Raw genomic sequence first — 20,546 nt, forward strand, 5'->3', positions numbered from 1 at the left:
GCTAAGTTAAATGGAAAAGTCCTCTAAGAAAAACATCGTGGAGCTTCCTATTGCTCCCTATTTCTTGCAGGACTGTCTAGGTGAGGGGGAAGAGATTCAGTGGATGAAGCTGTGAGAACTTTTCATAGAGGGGAAACTCATGATAGTCAATAAGGTTCCTGGGCAAAACTCCACTGTCTGCTCATCATCTTAGAAATTTTCCTGATTTTCTGAAAGTGCTATGTGTCAGCAGATGACAAATATTCCCTCTTTGTGTGCAGGGAAAGAATTACATGGTGGACTCTAAGTGCTTTCCCCAGTTACCTGTTCAGCACTACAGTAAGTGCCTGGGGCATGCAAGGACACAGATATCCCACATTAGGAGGAAAACAAAGTCACTACTTTTGAAAAGAGCTAAACTACAGATTGTACAGCCTACTGCATCAATAAGACTTATCTAGAGGCAAAGGCTTGCCTAGTAATTACCTGGAATGCTAGTGACTAACAGGTTCAGGCATCTCTTGTTGGAGATATGAGGACCAGCAGTGGCCCCATTGCAGTTCGGGAAGCCCTGCCTCTTAATATCTGTTATTAGTTCAGGTATGTTAGTTAAAGTCCGTGACAGTGGTGTAACCCACACTATTTCTTGTCTCCCAGACATCCATTTCTGTGGCACTCACAGGTGCCTTGTGCTGAACTAGCTAGGCAAAAACTTGCTGTCTTTTTGTGGAGATAAGTTGCTCAATAGCAGTAACAACCTGCTCTGAATTAATATTGCATGCCTTAAATTTTGACCACCACTGGTCAGGACGATCCCTAAGGAAGTTGCCTGGGTTGTGCAGCAGACCCAAAGCCACCACTCATCCTCTTAGTGGTGCAAGGACGAAGCAACCCCCCTTTCAGCACTAGCTATCCAGTGGCTGAGAGTGACAGCCTGCTTTTGGGGAATCAGCGCTAATTACAGCTCATAACAGATGTCTCCACTTCACCGTGTTAGGAAGCGGGTCCCTCATGAGACCTGCTGTTGCTTTCTGAGAGTCAGAAATGAGTGCTGAAGTGTCTTCACCGCTGCTCGCACTGCTTCATCATCCTGCTGCAGCCCGGTAGGTCAGAGGAGCCGCTGTGCCCCTTTTGCACCCAGGGTGTCTGTTCCTGCCTCTTCAGCCACTTGTGGTATCATCCCAAACAAATCCCTTCGTCTGCCCATGTCTCAGTTCCAGCTGTTATCAACTGTGTAATGTAAATGCCTAAAAATTCAAACAATGGATGAGTGCCCTTTAATCCAGGCACAGAATAATTCATGTGAATTCTCATTCACAGAGAAGAAATGGAGAATAAGGTATGTGAGGGAGAACTACTCTTGATGCACAGAAATGCTGGGTAGCTTAATATATGTTTACAAAAGGCTTTGAGTACCAGCGTAAGAAAGGGTGCTATAAAGGCAGAAAATGTTATTTTGTCATGACGCTTCTCAGCTCTGTTTCCTCACTTTCCGGGACTGAATGACTTGGGAATTTCTCTTTCACCCCCCTTTCCGCCCTCCCCAACACTTACAGTGTATTATTCCCTTCTTTGTCTTTGTCAAAGGTAACATTGCAAATGGGAAGACCTGCCAGTATGAAGAAGACCAGCCCTTTCTAGGAGTCACTTCCATGGGTTTGCCATTCAGAATCTGCCAGTCAACAAATAGGCCACAGGTAACTCTTGATGGACCAACTCCTAAATCCCCGTGACTCTTCAATGCCATCTGACTGCTGCGGTCCCTGGGAGAGTGTTGGGGAGCCTATCCATCCCCTGCTGGCAGCTGCCACGCAGTCACAGCAGCACCCCACTAATCTACCTCCAGCTGGGTGGGGCTGGTGGACCCTTCTCTCCCCATTTCCCCAGCCTGGGCAAAACTGAGTTGCTTTTTGAGCTGCTTTTAATGGCAGAGATGATGTTAAATATCAGTTAATCTAGCAACCTGTCTTCCTATTCCTTCATTCTGAAGGAAAAGACGGCTAAAATAAAATGGCCTTTTCCTCTTTTATTTGTTGTGTTACTAATTGCTGTATTACAGCATTTTCTAAGACCAATTACATACCATTTGGGGAGATTAGCAGAGTGCAAAACCTGCCATAGTTTATTATACAGTGATGGCTCATGGAAGAAAAGTAGCTGAATTCAAACCCTTACCACTTTGTGTATTTATCCCAATGCAGGTTTCATATATACATACATATAAAAGGAACTGCACAACAGTCAGCAATGTTTAAAACAGAATTTCTTCCCCACACGGGAATGAATACAAGCCATTTGTCATATGTTTCCTTTAATTCATGGCTACAGAGCATTTTAGAATTGCTTGATGTAAATCTGTCTCATCTATTTGACAACTCTGATATTGAGTCATTCATTTTTATTCTATGACTTAAAAAATTCTATATTGCAGCTGGAGATGGGTGGCTAAAGTGCTAGTTTTGGACTATGGCTTGAATGTAACAATAGCTTTTGACCCTAGCTTCAGTCCCAAGGAAAGTGAATTTGGCAATCTCATTTCAATTCATAGTGAATAGCTGTTCACATAAAAAAATCAGCACCTACCATTTGTCATACTTGGCAGCTTCTGCTTAAGAATGGTCCAGAACTGCATTACCATGGAAACTAAATTACCTACTCCTACTCCTGGCTCCGAAGGTGATTTCAGCCGGTTGTAGAGGTTTCATATCGCTGACAGAAGGCGGTGGGGGTAACCTGGGGGAACTGCAACACATATGACCCAGAAGTACGCTTGTATCAGTCCTCTGTTTTAAATATTGCCATCTTATGGTCACGTGCTGTTGGGTTCAGCCAAATGGCTTTCTTATACATCACAATTTATTTACGGATTTTTATTGTGATAACAGCTACCGGTTCCAACCAGGGCCAGGACTGTGTTGTGGTTGTTGCTGTACATACATATGTTTAGAGACAGGTTCTACTCTGAACACCAGGCTAGCATGGGAGGTTCCATATATTATTTTTTGACTAGAAAATTAAAACAAGAAAAGTGATTTGCCTGAAATTACACAGAAAAGTAGTAGCAGACCTAACAAATGAATACCTCTTTCTTTAGACTCATCACTGTCTTACTTCCCCAAACAACTTTATCCTTCTTCAGACTTACTCCTAATCTATGCTAGATGAGATGAGAATACCACGCAGCTGGATAATTTTTGTTTCCTGCCAGCTACCAAAAGGCTGCTGATTCACAGAACAGTATTTTATTTGAGGCTGCTCAGTCCTGGAATGAACAAACATAATGGATTAGAGATCAATGTTTACTGGACACTGAAAGTTTTTAAGGTTAATTACATACTGTATGTTGATTTTGCAATTGTAAGCAAAAACTCTGCTGTAACCACTCCATCTTTCTATAATGACTGAAACAAAAGATCGTTTCAGTCTGCTGAGCTGCATATAGCACTTTTTTTCCTCTCAGAAACCACTTCTTAGCAAGATGTACATTGGTGGAAAGACTAGAAAATAAATAAACATACAAAAAGCAGACTAATATGGATCCCTCTTAAGCTCATAGAGCTAGAAACTCAGCAGAGAGGAACAAAAAGAGCTTTGCCATTGCTAGTGTGATGGCTGGGCGAGGGTGGGAGAGACACAAGCATCTTGTGATGGTTCATCTCCAAGGGTTGTGTCTCAGCTTTGGGGCTGTGCAGGAGCAGTGGGGGTGGGAGAATTTGGGAGCGGCCCCTGTAGTTGGACTGGCTTTGGTTTTAGGAGATGATAGCTCTGCAAAGGCTACCAGGTCTTGCTACAGGGCTGCTAAAATCAGGCAGGAAGGTACACTAAGGCATGGGCTGTTGGGGTCTCTTTCCCACTCTGTGGAGAAGCCCCAGCCAAACCCACAAGATGCCTCACACAGGCATCCCAGCCCGAGGAGCGCTGCTTTGCAGATACTGGCAGGGGAAAGTCCCCTCTCTGCTCCCCACCCACTTGCTCTGTGCAGCTGGTCTGCACTGGAGGTGGCCACAGCTGAAACCCTCTCCTGGGTGACCTCTGTGCCTCCTTCCTGCCCTTCCCTTCTCTTTATCCTGTCAGAGTTGTCCCTTTGGAGTTGAGCCAGAGGAGATGCGTGTGAAACTGTGCTGCCTGGGCTGTGGTGTAAGGATCTGGCTGATTGTGGCTGTTGGACCATTGTTGGTCCTTGACCCAGTGCCAGATTCACACCATGGAGAGAAAAGTGTCCTTCAGTTCCTGGTTGCAAGGTGGGTGCTGCTGGAGGAAAGAAGCTCATGAGCACCTATCCCCATAGCGCATCCTGGTGTTCAGGTACTTCCAACCCCACAGACCCCTGCCGTGTCCTTCTCTACCCATGGGCATGGACCACTCCTACTCCTCAAGACACAACAGCAGCAGGAGGTGCTGGTAGTCGCCAGACCTTTGTCCCTCCTTGGCACCTCCCTCCACAAGATACTAAGAGTGGACACCCTTCTAGCTTTGCCCTTGCTGTGTCCCTGGCAGAGTATTTGGGTCCCTTCTGCTCTGCCTTTGCCTTTTATATGCATCTTCCCTATTTAAGTGTCACAGATCACTGCACCAGCTGATTAGCCTATACATGGATGGAATATAAAAGAGCAAGTCCCCAAGTTGTAGGTAAGACCTTTTGTGAGATTGACTGGCTAAAAAAAAAACGGAAATTGGCTCTGAGCTTTTGAGAATCTGTCTCTTCCTCAGGCCACAGGAAAGCAGAGCAAGGGGTAGCACTTCATAATTAATTATGAATTTATAATTAATTTGAAACCTGAATCAACAGCCTTCTAGTAGAGCCGCTATTACTTGCTCTGTCTTCCCACAGTCTGTCAGAGAGGCTGATCCTCACAAGCAGGTTTCTAATTTTCAGGGCCTTTTCCCTGTTCGGTTTGCATTTTTTTCAGCCTATTTGTCTTGTGTACAATTCTGGTTTTTGATACTTTTCTGTTTAAGGGACTAGATCAATAGCTGTGTTTTTTGTCTCTAGACTATATGTGTGAGCGCAAAGTTACCCTCCATGGGTAGGAAAGATTTGTTTGTTTGTGTAGGCTTACGTATTGTTCGTAGGCTTATGTATTGTTCATTCTTTTGATGGATAAACAATGCAAAAATATTCTGTGCTTCTGTGGCACATAATCTGATGTTCATTTTATACAAAGTCTCCTTACTCTGTGCAATAAACTCAACAAAACTTCTCTCTCCACAGAGTTGCGTGAAGCTGAAGCACATGATGGGGTGGGATTTTGAAAAGCATCCGAGGCTGACCTTTTGCTACTTCCCCACCAAAGCTGGTGGTTAAAATTCCTGCTGACTTCAAGGATAGCAGAGCTGGGTCAGTGTTGAAGACTCCTGAAAATCCCACCTGTAAAGCCTGCAGAGTTCATTACAGGGGCAAAATTTTGTATAAAGCCCAGCAGGGACATACAGAAATTGTTAGCAGCTTATTAATGGCCTCCACAGTGGCTGTATGAAATGAATTTAATTGGGCTGCATCCCAGTAAGGTTCTGATACGCTTCTGATTAATTTTCTCTACAGTCTACCCTTTACTTCTCCTCTTAGAAACTGGACAGATGCTCCACGTTTGCACTTGCATGAAAGACTAGCAGTGAAATAAAACATGCAGGTAATTATTTATTATGCTCTGAGGAAGAGCAGTGAACAAGGTAGGCCCTTAGTTAGTGTAGTTGGATGCTAGCAGTTCAGTATCAATCCTTCTTGACATCGTCCTAAAATAAATTAGCATTACATGTGATACTATTTAATTTAGCGTGTATAAGCCTGGTTAAGTTTCTTTGTGTAAGGTCTGGCTAGCAGTGGGAAGACATAAAGTCAGTGTTGGGCATTGTGACTTGAAAGGGCAAGTTATATTTATTCTGTGTTGTGTCAAGGGCATGCTGCTTGCTATCTGCAATTAGACAGCGTATCTGGACGTCTGTGTCCAAATAGCGAAGACGTCTTTGCAGAGCATAAAAGGACCATTGTGTTAGTCCTCGGGTCTTAAAGAGTATGAAGATGCTTCCCTCTCCTGACTGTTATTAGTCGTACTTGATTACTTTTATGTAAATTCAATGATGAGGGGAGCTGACAAGACTGACATAAAGAAATCTCATCCTTTTTCACTGAAACAGGGCTTGTATTGTCCAGTAATACTGTCTTAGTCCTCTGCAAAGGAAAGAAATGCGGTTGAAAATCCCATAATGAGCAGCTTAAGGTTCAATATAAACCATATAGAACTCTGTGTTCTACCATAAACTCCCTAATTAGCTTTGTAGGGTCCGTTTAAAAGCAAACAGACATGCATCCTTATCACTAAATAATTATTTGCAAATAAACTCTTTCTCAACACATCTTAGGAAAACACAAGATTATTAGTTGGCAGAGTTAAGTCATCTGAGTAGCTGAAAAAGCATGAAAAGAGCTACAGAAGTTCTTTTCAGAATCCTGCTCTCTTCGGCTTTATTTCTCTAAAGCTTGATTTATCAAGAGGAGAATACAGTATTTGGTTTCCCCACAAGTAAGCTCTTTTCATGTTTTGTCTTTGAAATGAAAATCGTCTTTTGGAACAAATATCTGCTCTATCAGATAACTGCATGCTTGTCATCCCTAACAGTGTGCTGGCAGGAAGGCTGGGCGAGGATTTTTCTGCGGTACATTGAGTACATAGGGCTGGCACTAGATCAAGAATCAATTCCTCTGATATCGAAATATTGACTTTGCGTGGCCAGTCTGATTTAAATGCTTATCGTTCTTGACTTTGTAGGCTACATGCATACTGCAAACATTTTTCATGTGGGTCTGAGAATAAATGTCTTTACAACTGCCTGACCATTTCTAGCAGAATAACAAAGGGGCTGTGTGCGTGTATGGGAGCCTGTGTATGCGAGTGAGATTGCCAGCAGATTCAGGCAACTGCCGCATCTGTGTAGGCCCCGTTTAGAATAAGTTGGGAAGGGTATTTTTAATGCTTGGAACTATGCAGTGTTGTTACTTTGAGTGTAAATATGGGTTTCACTGCTCAGTCTGAATGGGTTTTGACCACAGAGCTGAAAAAAGGGAGAACACAAACAAACCCTAACACAATTATTAAAACATTTTAAAATCTTTGTGATGGGAAATAATACTACTACTAATAATAAAAAAGTAAAGATAATTTCCCATAGGCAATCAGAACACCTATTAAGTTAGCAACGACATTTAATTGGCATTATCATATGCTTCAGTGAGGAAGACAATGGATCTTGTGGGTGCGCAAGTGGAACACATTTGCATTTCATAGTTGATTAAAATAGATTTGATTGCATTTGTCTGAAGCCTGGCAAGTGAGGGCACATCTGCCACATTCGATGTGCCCCGTGTTTCCTGGACTAATGGAGTGTACTGAGTCACTGCAAGATGGGCTTTTACCTCTGAAAGTCCCACGGCACCTTCTGCTGCATGGCCAGCTTCTTTGTTAGCCCTAGAGACCTCTTCTTATAAAGAATTGATATAAAGTGGAGCAAGACGGGAAGGATTCAAGGCAGTGAACTTGTCTTCATCTGGTTATGCAAGAGCCCTTGGGCTTTCTGCTGCTTCAAGGTAGAATTTATAAGGTGAGATGAAAGGTAATTTAAGTCATTAATTTGTGTTAAGGGCTGGCAGAACAACAACGGTGCATTTAATCTCACTGTGGAAAAAATCAGTGCTTTGCAGAGTAGGGGTCAGAATGAGGGGTCTGATTTCCTCTTCCACTCAGCATAAAAAGCACTGATTCAAAATGGAGATTTTTATTTACTAGAAACATAAAGCTGAGTTAATTGACTTTGAAAAAAACATCCAAGAGCTTTAAATATAATATAGAAACCAATTAATTAATGGCACTAAAATGTTTTCCTCATGCTTTTCATTACTTTCCCATCTAAATTCAACATTACAAACACACTCCCAGCAGCACTTCAGCTCAGACTTTTCACCTGCCACCCGAGCCCGGGGCTGTGATGAAGAGCAGGGGCTTCCCTGCGCTTTGCACGGGGTGAAGCCCTCGCTGCCTGTGAGCCCACCTTTTCCTGCCCATCCCCAAAGGCAGCTCAGCAGCTTTCTTTTGGGCAGTGTTGTGCTTTTTCCCCAGCCAGCATGACCATCCCGTGGCTGATGAGTAACTCACAGTGCTCCTGTCCTTCTCTATTGCTTCCTCCACTGACCCCAGTGTGTCTCTTGGCCCTTTATCAGGGTCCTTGCCTATGAATTTCTGTTCTTCATTGTTTTCTCCACTCCAAGGTGCCTTCTATTTTTGTTGCCTTTGTGCTCCCTCTGCTCTTGCTACACGTCGTGCTCTGCTGTCCCTTATTCTCACAGCATTGCTCTCTTTCATGTGCCAAATGACTTCTCTTCCCTCTTTGAGAAATGTCTCTTAAAAACACACTCCTTTACATCAAAGAGTGAAATAAAGATGAGCTGACTTGGCTGGGAGAACCTGGAAAAATATCCCTCTTCGTCTGATGAAAGTGGCTTGTCCTGGGCACTAACATTTCGAAATAGCTGGAAGTGTTCAGCTGCAGTGATGTTGGCTTTCTAAAGAAGCAGGTTTCTTGGATGGCTCCCATGCTGCCTCCTCTGGTGGTCTTTGAGTGACTGCGGCCATGACTCTGTTCTTCATCCTCTTGGTGGGATGTTGGTGTTCCTTATCCTGTCTTTCAGTCCTGATCCTTGCTTACAGTGTCTTTGCTATCACTACAGCTCTGAACCAGCTCTAGTATTGCCCATTTCTTGCCTTTCACTCTTTCCATTGCTCAGTACCCTCAGCTACAGCCCCAGCACTGCCCAGCTTGAAGGTAGTGGAGTAAATGGACCTTCCTTCCAGCATTAGGAGACTTCAGATACCACCCGTGCCTTGTGCTTTTCACTGGGATCTCCCTGCAGTCCCTGGTCCCCGAACTTCTCCTGACCATGGCCGTATCTCGTTGGTCTGGACTATCTCTGCATGTTGGTGTAGGACATACTCCATGGGTTGAGTGGTGGCCACATGGAGATGGAGCACAAAGGTGCTGGAGTTTTTTAGGAGCAATCTTGTGTTTGGAAAGAAAACAGAAAGTTAATCATGATGTATGTAACATTGTTAAAATAATAATTAAAGTTTGCCTGTTGTGAGTCTGATTTTAATCATGTACATTTCGCCTTTTTTTCCCTCCCTTTTACTTAAATAACATATTCCCATAGAGAAAGAGTGCTTACAAAAATTTCTCACCATTTATTGCCAAAGCTTTTTCCCTTCAGTTTTGTTGCTACTTAATCTTAGCCCCTGGAGGCAAGTTGCACATATTAACCTGTCAGAGCAATGTTAAAATTGCGTGACACTTAGGAATATATTCTGAAAGTCCATAAAACCATCATAATGGCTCTGTTTTTCCTCCTCATCTGGTCATGCACTTTAACAGCGTTTCTCCATATACTGTACCTCTGACCCTATTGTTTGTTTAACGTGGTCTTCCAGTCGGAAAGGGCTTTTTTGAGGTTTTTACATCACTGGTTAGAGAAAGTGTGCCTTTGCTTCTCTTCTTCACTGGTCTAGGGTCTCTAAGACTTGAAGATGCAGACAATGGAGCCACAGTCCAAGGCCATCTTTGAGTACTTCTGCGTCGCTGTAAGAGAAATGGTAGGATAAAAGCTAGAGCTGAGTCCTTCTGGATGCTAACTGATGGTGTAGTGAGAGCTGTTATCTCCACAGAAAAAATAACAAGCTGCCTGACCCCTGTCTGCTTATACACAACTCCCTTTTATAAATTGCTGATGATTATTTGTTTGCTGTGAAAACTCTAATGGACCGAGGCGTTTTATTAACCCATGGGGAAGATCTGTTTTCTCAGGTGCTGTTGGCCATCCTTTCTGAGGATGCAGGGAGAAGTAAGTAAAGGTCAGGGAAGAGCGAGCTTGGATAATGAAGGAACTATGATTAATGTCATCTGCTTTTGATAATGTTTTCACTTGTAGGTTTCAGGCTGTTAAATACAGACTGGGGCATCCAGCTTTAGACCACACAGTATCAGAGTCTTGGAAACAAACTTCTCAGATGAGTGGCCTGGATTCACCAGTCAAGAGCAGTCCCCAGGTAATTAAACTTTGTTGTTTCCGCATGATGACATGAACACCAAACTAAGGGGAAAATATGGCTTTTAGCTTCAGCGATGTTTATCTCTAATAAATGCCTGGAATATGCTTTATCAGGAGGTATAAATATAATATATAGTGGTGTTTAGTCCCTCCATGAAACAATGCACTTTGGAATATAAAAATCATAATTAATACATAGGACATGCATTTATAGATTTCATTTTTATTCAGATAAGGAAAAATGTTCCTTGTTTGCAAATCAGTAAGCATGTACATGGTAAAAAATTGTTTACTGTGTTTCAGAAATGCAAACATAAGGCTAAATTAAGCTTGATCAGTCAAGTCTGACTGTATTCTCTTTTAATACAAGCACGGTTGGCAACTCTAATCTTGAAGCTTGCAAGCTGTAGAAAAAGCATAATTTTCATACACCTTTGGGAGAGAAGATCCTTTCCTGGTAGCTAAGAAATTTCTCTCACTAGCTCAGAAAGAAAAATGTTCATATACAACAGCAAAAAGGCAAAAATAGTGCCTTTCTGTCATGTGCTCTAATTAACTTGCTGTGATGTCGCTTGGTGATGGACACAGAAATAGACATTTGCTTTCCTAATCCTGAAGTAGAAAATGAGGCATGAGTCAGAAGGATACAAGAGGGCAGAACTCATTTTCTTTTAATTACTTTTATTCAGGTTATATCATCCAGCAGCTGTTCAAGTTTCATTTTGAGAAGTTGAATCCTCCTGAAATGCCAGCATGTCATTTTTGATGGGACTTACTCTCCTCTCCTTTACACATATATAAGGGGTTTTTATCTTAGTGCTGTTAGGGAAGTAGACATGGTGAACAGTGTTCCCATTCACTGTCAAAGGACATAATTGACCACCAAGTCCTCTCCCAGTAAAACGGATGGAGGAGGAAACACCTCCACAAAAAATGGAACCAAATAAAATGAGAGTTGTCTCAAGTTGGTGCTCATGTGTACCAAGGCCTGCTTTGGGGAAGATCAATGTAATTCAATAGCTGAGTGGCAAGCTTTGGGAGGGTAGCAGGCTCTTCACAACGTCTGCTTGGTAGCTGAGGTTTCAGGAAGCTCTGCTTGCTGTGGCCCTAGATGAGGCTGGCAAAACTCAACTTGTGACCAGATAGATGTTACTCCCCAGTGGCTACCTCTGTTTTTAGTCTGCAGTCCCAGAGGTACATTCCTGCTGAGTACTTGCTAGTCTTCTGGCCTCTGCCCCCAATGTCTGTGGTGTGGAATCAAGCCCTCAGTCCCTGTGCCTCAGCTCCTCTCCTCTGAAATGAGAATTACACAACTCTGTTCCCCAGCAACATATGAAAATAAAGACATAATGCCTTCTGAACAATCACACATATTCTGCTGCTGAGCCCCACTGTGCAGCTGTAAATGCTGCTGAAGGTAGTCAGTGTCCCCAGGAAGCAGCAAGGGCGCATCTTCCTCTATAAGAGGCAATGGATGGAGTTTGCTGAGTACTGCATGGACCTGCCACTTAAAATATGTTCCACTAATTTTCCTGCCTTTTTGAGAAAGAGTAGGAAATATTGGATAAACATTACTTAGAAAATTCTGACTTTCAGTTCCTCTTTTGTTGTGTCCCCTGGCTTTTTCTAGTGATGGACAAAGGACTGGACTTCCTATATGAGTCAGTGGCCTTATTTTTGACTACAAGGTCTGTAAACAAAGTCTCCCGTAAGAGAGCACTTCGGTGCTTTTTTTGTGGATAGTTCTTTCTCATGCTCTTTTCAAACACCGGAGATTGGGTGGCAGGTAACTGCTTGGCCTTGTAATTTCGGATGTGACTCCTATCTGCCTCACTTTTGAAAGAATACAGAACGCCTGGGACAGCATGAGGAAGGCTATGTAGAAAAAGCTAGAAGTACAAGTTTGTTCAAAAAAGAAAGGGAAAAAGCTGAAAATAAGAATGCCTGGATAGAAGCTGCTCTATCTGCACTATTTCGAAGTTATTTAAAAGCCCGTAAGGTCTCTGAAGTGCATTTTCTATGTAAGTTTAGGATGCCTTGACAACATAAATCAATATTTTAGTATTTAAAACATAGGAAATGAATTGTGTATAAATGGAACTTCCTGAATGAATTCTGACAACAGTTCCTATATGCATTATTTATTTTTTATTGTTTTATTTTTTACAGATGTAGATGGTGACTGAACCACTAATGTAAACTTGTATCCAGATAGCTTTAAAACACATATTATTGGCCTGGTTCATAGTAACAATGTAGTTTAGTTATAAAACAGCTTTTGTTACAAACAACTTTAAAAGCTTAAAATCTATGTATCAAACTACTGAACCTATAAGAACCATTTTCTTCCATACCTGAAACAGTCTTGTGTGGAGTGGCTGATTCACAGCTGATCCAGAACACATATAAAACTCTTATAAATACATTTAGGAAAGGAAGTGAAGGCTATTTTAAATTTATGGGAAGCTGGAATTAGAAAGTGCCTGCAACAGTGGAACGTAACATATAAACTCCTCTGAAGAGAGAGTATCATATCCTTAGGTTTTACAGACTGACCGGGGATTTTATTTAACTTTCTGCTTCCAGAGGACCATGTTTTCCCAACATCACAAGTAGCATGTTGTGCCTCTTGTTTCTCGACTTAACAATGGCATCGCTGTCAATCAGCATCTCCAGATTAGGTAGCACAGACCTGAGTCCTGAAGGTTCCACGCGACCTTGGGCACGTCCTCTATCATCTTCACAGTCACTGGTATCAGCCTCTCCCAATCAAACACAGAGGCTCAATACGGCATCTAAAACCTGAAGCTTCCTCTGTTTTAAAGCTTTTTTTTTAATTATTATTTTTTTGTTCAAGCTTATTTCCTTTCCCACACAAGCTCTCTACATTTAAGATTCTTTCAATTGGATGGAAATGGCACTTATTAGAAAAAACAGAAAACCACTCTCTGATAAAATCTATCCCCAGCATGTTTTAATGTTCAAATTAGAGTACCCTCCCCATGCTAAAATGGGGTTTATAATGGAAATACTGACATCCTCACCAGACTCTATGCGCCTGTTGCTCTTTTGTCCTGCAAGTTATTAAAATCTAGGCTGGTTGCCTAAGAGATAGGGTAGCTACTTAGCAGATATTTAGCCATCAGTAAAAATTAATGTCCTACAATGTATTTATTGGAAAAATACACTTAATTAAGTGCTCAAGTTATACAAGCCACCCACCAACTACAAGTGTGTTCTGGCAACAGAAGTATTGTTGTTACCGTGGTTCTGCTTCATGATGTTATTTTCTTAAGTAAATGCATTTTTCAGCCTAGCAGTTCTGGCTACAGCATATTGATAAGATAACTATGCACTAAAGGGAGCCATAGTATTTTTAGTCTCCATCTCCAGCTACCAGTAGTTCATTAGTGACACTGTTGTGAGAGTGTTGATTCATTAAGAGTCTTTTCATTAACAGTCTGACATACATACGCAGAAGAAAAAACCAGGAAAAGTAACAAGACACTCGGCATTTTCTGCTATTTCTCTGGTACTTTTATCTTTTGTAATGTCAACAGATGAGCTGGGAGCTTTCAATGCTGTAGGTTTTAAGCTGAACCCAAACGTGCCAATTTTTTTTTAATTTGCACACTTAATGTGATTTCAGGGGCAAATCTGTACTTTGCAAATGTAAGAGGTCTAGTAGATGGCAACTTCATGGACAAATCAGATGTGAAATTTTTCTGTTCTTAAATTGCTTTTAATTGGAGCCTTGAAGGCTAACATGGAAACACAAGGGAAAATATGACTTTTGCTTTGTTATTTAAATAGGCTGTTGGCCATATCCCTAAACTTTATATGGCTTTGGATAGATTAGGAGCTCTCTGCTAAGCTATCAAATATGTCATGCTCATGTAAATTCCTAGCAAATATATAAATATGAATTTTTCAGTGTCTATAATTGCCATTTAATTGTATGACCAAATTCCATAGCTTAACATTTATATAGCACTTGATACTTTAAGCATTGCACAAATATTAACTAATTAACAAAAACATCTGAGCAGCCCTTCTGAGACTGTCAGATTCCAAAGAACTAAATTCCTTATTTTAAAAAAAAGAGACTGTTCAAGCAAATACACTGTAAGCCTTTAAATGGCAAATCCAAAATGACACAGTGGGACACCATTTCATGCCTGAAATCTGAGCACAAAGCCGTTATTTCTCCAAGACTTTTTTTTTTCCCAGTCTTGTAAATAAACACTAGGTAATGACTTCTCTTAGGAAGCAGAGGGGAGGCAAGCCAGAGATGAGCTTGAAATTGGCACTTACTTTGTTTTCAGCTGTGTATAGTGTTTCATTGGAATATAGTATTACATTGGCTTATGTATTCATTCAATCATGAAATTCAACAGGACTTTTCAGTTTTGTCATCAAAAAAAGCAACAAGAGCAGCAAAGCAAACTGTACGGTTTTGACCTTTGCTCTCCTCGCTGAGAATTCGTCAAACAAAATTGTGGCCTTTAAGTCCTTTATGAGTTATTTTGGCTCTGGAAGGTCTGATTTAATGATGCAAAACTACGTGAATACCTCTGGCTGGCAGACAAATCTGAGAAAAAAAAAAACAAGCCCCAAACATATTGCTTGATAACTTGAAGCTACACTGGCCCTTCACTTTTCCTAGACTCAGGGCTCTGCTTTCCACGATCTTTCATTTCTGGTCCCCTTTGTCTCAGTCAAAGAGATGACATTTCATAACCCATGTGACCACTAAGCTGTTATTGCTATATATTTTTATATTCAGCATTGTGTCTGTAGGACAATCAGGACAAAGCAAATCTCTGCTGTAGGCATATTGCAGTTTAAGATGGACATGGTATAGTAGATTAGAGTGAGCAAAGGGAAGAAACCAGCTTGGGAAGTAGGGGATGTAAATGTGTTTTTCTTTTCAAACTTTTCTCTTTGGAAATTGCCTTTTGGCAATTTGGTTTTTGGTTTGACATTTTGAGAAGTGAGTAGGTTTTGTATGTTTTTTCTAATGAAAAAATGAATACGAAACATATTTTGACAGAGCTTTTTCTATTTTCTAAAAAACTTCTAAACACGCTTTCCATTTTGAGAGCATTGTCAGCCATAATTGCAAGACTGCAAGCACGGCATAGTAACTACAATATCATTCTAGGTTTATTTCACTTGGGGAGTAGAATCAATGATGAATGCTTTGAGTGCAGGGACCCCCAGAACGATCATCCAAGGAGTAAATTGCATAAAGGGGTTTAAGGAAATGACAATGACACTGACATAAGCAGCAGGAGTCTCAGAAGCCATCCAACAGTTTGATCTGTTGCTATGTTGTCTGCATGTCTAATTAAAAAGCCACTAATATATATATATATATATATATATATAAGGCAATTTGAAAATGGTGAAAAAATATTAAAGTTAATATAGAAGTGATTTCACAGGAGATGTGCCATTTATGTTGTTTGACAGACAGTGATAACTGAATGAGAACGAAAGCAGGAGGGTATGACTGCAGCATATTCATTATTTAAGCAGGATTTCAACTCTAAAGCAGCTTTCTGTAATTTCTGATCACAGTTCCCCTTCATATTGTTCACCTCACTACATCAATGATTATACATTTTGGATAAGCAGCCAATACTTGACAGCTCAATCTACTTTTTTGGTGCACGCGTTATTTCCAAGGAACTGTGTTTGAGCTGGTCAGTTCCATGAATACCACCTCAAGTATAAACTCTGGCCCACTTATAGCAAGATTTCGTTGTTTTGACAGCTGTCCTTGCATGGCAAAGACAACAGTTTAATATTATAAGATGAATGGAGATTAAAAAAAGAAAACAAAATTCTTCAAATGAGACACCCTAGATGGAAGTGTCTGGAGCAGAAGGGAAATTAATAATCACTAAGTGTGAATTTACAACGTCTGTTCATATTAATAAATTAAAACACCCTCAAGAGAGGATCAGCAGATCTTAGCAGACTGGACAACAACTCTGGAACAGAACCACAAATAATTAAAAAGTATTTAAAAGTAGAGGAATTTAGGACTGGCTATGCATGATCAAACTTTTTTTGCTCTGCTTTGAATAGAATCCCTGCAAAATGTGCTTAAAAAAAGAAAAAGGAAATCAGGGGACCCTGAAATGAGAAATTATACGGCATCCCATCCACAGAGCAAAATTTTTAACCTAATCAATCATTGCATGACTTTGCCCTAAATATACAGTTCTTAAATATTTAGTAAATACCTAAATTAATAATATTAACAAAATATCTATTTAACCAAGCCTAGTATATCCATTAAAACTGTCCCTAAATATCCCATGTGTTTTTCAAGTTAATCACATCAGAGTTATGTTAGAGCCCGAAGATTATTTTTAACAGCTCATCTGAGGTGAGTCTGGTCCCCCTTGAGCTGGGCGCTGGCAGCAAGTTTGCTGCATGCGGGGTGGGCAAAATGTGCCACTTGGCTTCTTGAGCCATGAGGCACATCAGCAGCCTCATGCTGGAAGAGGAGAAAATCGCAGGTTCCTACTCACTATTTGCACCTTCTACATCTCATTATTTTCAGGTGGGGTTTCTTCTGACTCCTAGTAAAGAATTTCACATGCTATTGAGGAGAACTGGGTAACCTGTCCTTTTCTAGTCCCACTATAATTTTATCAGAAAGATGAGATGTTCTTGGCCGGATCCTCAGTTGGCAGGAGTCAGTGTCTACCCCACAGCTGAAGTTGGTCTAGTTTATCTCAACTTTTGGAGGTCATTTGATGGAACTTGACGGAACTTTTTGGAAGGTATTTAAAGTTCTACTTCTTGGTGCATTTTTTCCCTAGTTCCTTTATTTTGATTTAGTCTATTTTATTTTATTTTTCGAGTATTTGTCTAGTAAAGGAAGATCCCCCCACAGCAGCATTTTAATATTACACTATTATTTCAGTTAGGAAGTAGGCTAATAATTTCAATTTCTTTCATTTTTTCCTATTGCTGTTGATAGCTGCAGCTGCTGAAGTTTTTCATACAGTTATATTTTTGAAAATATTTTTCATAAAAAGTAGTTTATAGTCTCCCAGTCTGCTGTTCAAAGAATCTCACAATTTACATTTTAAAAATAATTTTACATTAGAAAGCACCGTAAGCGTTCAGCACAGGGCACTGTACAGTATTCAGGCAGTGTGGAGAAGGCCTTGGGGACAGTGCAATGTGGTGAAGGGATGTCGCTGCAGGAGAGTGCTGTGGGACTGTGCCACTGGAAGATGTGAGCTTTCAGGTGTATTACAAAATTAAAGATAATCAAACTCTCTGCCCATTAATCAGGTGGCTGTTGAAGCAGTGCTACACATAGAGCAGCTGGTGGAACAGCAGGATGTGGGGTTTCAGGTGAAGGCAACAGCAGAGTTTGAGGTGGTTTGGTATACAGGGAGATGCCTGAACTGAGACAACCGATGCAAATATTGGTACTGCAGAAAACAATTGGCAACTGAGGTCGATAAGGGCTTTTTCAGATATGAAGTGACCAGAACTGGAGTGGGTAGTGTTATGCTACATATGTCACCATTGTGGCCATACCAGCAGCTAGTACTTCACACAATGTCCTGTAATGGTGGGCATCTTTTTCTTTTGCAGAAGGAGATACTGGTCTGGAGAGATCTGCTCAAATGTGTCCTCCAGGCCAGTGGAAAAACTCTCCAAAAGCTCCCTAGCACCGTGGCCACCAGTGTTGGTGTCAGTGTTGAGGCAGAGCATTAAGGAGCCACATGTGGGGTTTTGGGTCAGCCTGTCTATGAGTTATAACCAGTTGGCCAAGGAGGAGACTGAGACAAAGAGCACTCAGCCCTGTCAGCTAACTGAGACCACACGCTGTCTGAACAGCATCGTGTCTCCACTCACCTGAAGCTGTCCCAGACAGCTGCATTCAGACCTTGCCACATATTTTAAACTTAAAGAATGAAGTGGCAAGAAATGGAAGGGCAAAAACGGAAAGAGCAGAGGCAAAGCTGACAAGGTTTTGCGTGTGGCTGAAGGGCAATGATGATACTGTAGGGAGAAATCCTGGAAAGGGGAGGGTAAGAGTGATTAGATAGCTGAATACATTTTTGCTTCAGCATTTAATTTCCTTAGGAGCATATGCTGCTTTTTATGACAGTGACAGATAATGAAGGAGTTGAAAGATAATAAGCTCAGTATTCAGAAAAGATCCCGAGAAGTGGAATGTTACAGGTCTGTTTGGAAAGCTGAAATTCTCTGGTGATAGGAGATGGATGGGTTGGCTGGATGCCCCATGAGATTTTCCTCAGTCAATCTAAAATTAATTCTCCTTCGTAATTAAAATGTATTTTATATTTTTAGGACCAGCTCTTTAAGGATTTTTTTCCCTACTCCTTTTTACTGCACAGCAAAAAAAGGCCATTTTAATAGCTAGTTTGCTTGATTTAGAATGAAAAAACCCCCAGGATTTTCATGTCTGCCTGTCTTAGCTACTCATTTGATCTTGTACCCATTGTATAAGCTATAATGTATTTATCCCTGCAATAGATCTTTAAGGCAGTGAACTGTTAGTATTAATTTACAGATAAAGAGATGTGGCACAGTCAGATAGTGCAGGTTTCCCAGAGTCTCACGGGAAGTAAAGAATGGACCAGGATTTTAAATGTCATCCTTTCAGCCTTGGGCTGTTCTTCCTGCACAGGCGCTGGGGCCAGTACCTGCACTGGAAGGTGTGTGGATGCTGTGTGGTGTCCTGCAAGGGACATTCTGTCCTGGGGATCCTTGTGGCACAATGGGACAAGTGGAATTTTTGAAGAAGGTGCTGCAGTGGTTTATGCCTGATTGTCCTGCAGTCATTGATAAAAGTCCCACTGGTTTTGGTGCAGATGGTCAGGCCACTGCTAGAGCCCTCTGGAAAAACCTTAAAGGAAATTAATTTGTCATCCCATTTTATTATTTTAGTATGCTTTGGTGGAAACTTCCTCTGGGGTAAAACCAAACCAGTTCACTCCCACTTCCTTCACAGTTTTCATTTTGGCATTTAACTGAGAATCTCAGTACTGATCCCAGTCTAGGAGCTGGCTTCTGTTTCTGTTAAAGGCAGTGGGAGTCCAGCATCAGGAATGACAATAACAGCAGCATCTGACCCTAATTTAACGTAGCTACAAACTGGAAGCTGGAAATTCAATAATATATGTTGGCAGATTTCCTGGTGGTCCTAGACACTGGATCACTGCAAGTCATCTGGATTCCAGTTTACCCCATAGGGATACAGTGAGTCAATTAACCCTTTAAATAAATGAACTCATTCCAGAGCGATCACAGAGCATCTGTTTCTGCATTTTATCAGTTACATAATAAAAATCTTCCTCTTGTCTTTTTGTTTCCTATCGCATTCTGTGCTGTGGATAAACACCACCAGTGCCTGCCAAGTCACAGTTGCAGAGACCTACTGCAGAAAATGGAACCAGAAAGATCTGGAGACACACATTGGGAGAAATCCTCTTTAATGCAGTGCTTCAAACTAGATGCCTGCAGTGCTACATGGCAATTTTAAAGCTAAAATCCACACCTCATTAACAATGAATCCTGATGCGTAAGTTAAGTAGAAGAAACATCAATAATTTATGGTGATGAACTCAGCATTTTTTCCTCTCTTTTTTTCTTTTTCTGTTGCATCTGTCTTTGGAAGCCTGTAGTGTGTTACAAAAGAAGTGCCAGAGATGAGCTAGAAAGAAAAAAGCTAAGAGCTTTTCCAGGGAGAGAGAATAAATATAAAGCCTCCACAAATGCAAACACACATGATTTGGACAGTTAAGAAATTTTAATCGCACAGTGTTTTATCTTCTCAGAACTTCCCAAGTGGCAAAATATATCCCCAGGAAAAGAAATGACAGCAGACGAAAAGCAAAGACAACCAGAAAACAAAATTCAAATCAGAAAGCATACTATAATACAGTTCAGACTTACTTGTTCCCTGAATGATAAAAGAAATGTCGTAGTCATGACTGTGATCAATTTTGCTCAAAGAAGGCGTCCAATTTAATGATGGGTAAATGTCTTACAGATATCTTGGCTGAAATAGAACAGAGGGAATGAACCAAATGATTAGATTTCTAAGTGTAAATCAGCTTGTGTCATTTTTAACAGACTCTTTTGGAATATAGCTGTGTTTTGTGTTGATATTTGCCACTTTGTGTTATTTCTTCAATTGCCTAGCATAGCATTATCCTACAGTACTTCCCAGATCAGATATCCCACATGTAACAGTAGGAGAAGGTTTTTTTGGAGAGCCTACTATATGCTGACGATCTCTTTTATCCAACTCTATTACGGTTACCTCCCTTTTTGCATAAGACCTTGGCAAACATAATTTCTGCTGGTGAAGGAAATTAAGGATGGAGCCAAGTGTTCCTTTGAAGAAAAGTTGTGTCTTTTCAAAGACTATAAAAATTCTGCTGCCTTGAATGCAATAAAAAAAACCCCA

This window comes from Nesoenas mayeri (assembly GCF_963082525.1).
Source record: "Nesoenas mayeri genome assembly, chromosome: 4".
In the NCBI taxonomy this organism is placed as follows: domain Eukaryota; kingdom Metazoa; phylum Chordata; class Aves; order Columbiformes; family Columbidae; genus Nesoenas; species Nesoenas mayeri.